This window comes from Pseudophryne corroboree, unplaced genomic scaffold (assembly GCF_028390025.1).
Source record: "Pseudophryne corroboree isolate aPseCor3 unplaced genomic scaffold, aPseCor3.hap2 scaffold_1074, whole genome shotgun sequence".
NCBI classification, from domain to species: domain Eukaryota; kingdom Metazoa; phylum Chordata; class Amphibia; order Anura; family Myobatrachidae; genus Pseudophryne; species Pseudophryne corroboree.
The window spans coordinates 98,214-98,839 of NW_026967701.1; the positions used below are offsets into that span (position 1 = coordinate 98,214).

The following is a 626-nucleotide window of genomic DNA, read 5'->3' on the forward strand; positions in this document are numbered from 1 at the left end:
CTCACAAAATTGTTGCCCCAATGCATCATTGAAATTCAAGCTGGAAAGATGATTTTAATATATCACTTGTACATTTTGTATTGCTCTTCTGGTGACAATGTAGTTTTTTTGTCAATTACCATTTTAATAACAGGGTAAAGAAAATTAAGTGGATTTTTGAAAGAAAACTATACTGTCAATATACTATTAAAACAAATTAAAATGGTAAAAGTTATTGTACTTTAAGTAAAAATAAAAGAGCAAAAATTTCAATCCCAGTTTTGATTACTTAAATTAACAAAAAAAATGCATATAGCAAAGGATAGTTTCAATCTGCCTACCTCTGGGTTATGGGTCCAGCATGCTTCCATTGCAGTACTCTGCTGCCCATGTAAGTGCAAGAGATCCTGAAGCACTCACTCATCATGGGAAAGTACCAATGTGTTTATTCGTTGGTTGATGGAAGAAACATCTTACAAAAACTCTCCAGATTATTGATTTTTTAATGTTTTTCTAGGAAACGTTCTAGATGTATGCTTATTAGCCTTTGTCAGTATGTACTTTTTGCAAAGTGTCTCTGTGGCGCAATCGGTTAGTGTGTTTGGCTGTTAACCAAAAGGTTGGTGGTTCAATCCCACCCAGGGACG

The 626-nt window shown here is 34.2% G+C and overlaps 1 non-coding gene across 1 annotated transcript; it reads left to right on the forward strand.

Annotated features, from left to right (window-relative positions):
• Positions 1-552: 552 nt before the first annotated feature.
• Positions 553-626, forward strand: TRNAN-GUU (transfer RNA asparagine (anticodon GUU)). The gene has a single exon. It is a non-coding gene; the product is annotated as a tRNA-Asn (tRNA).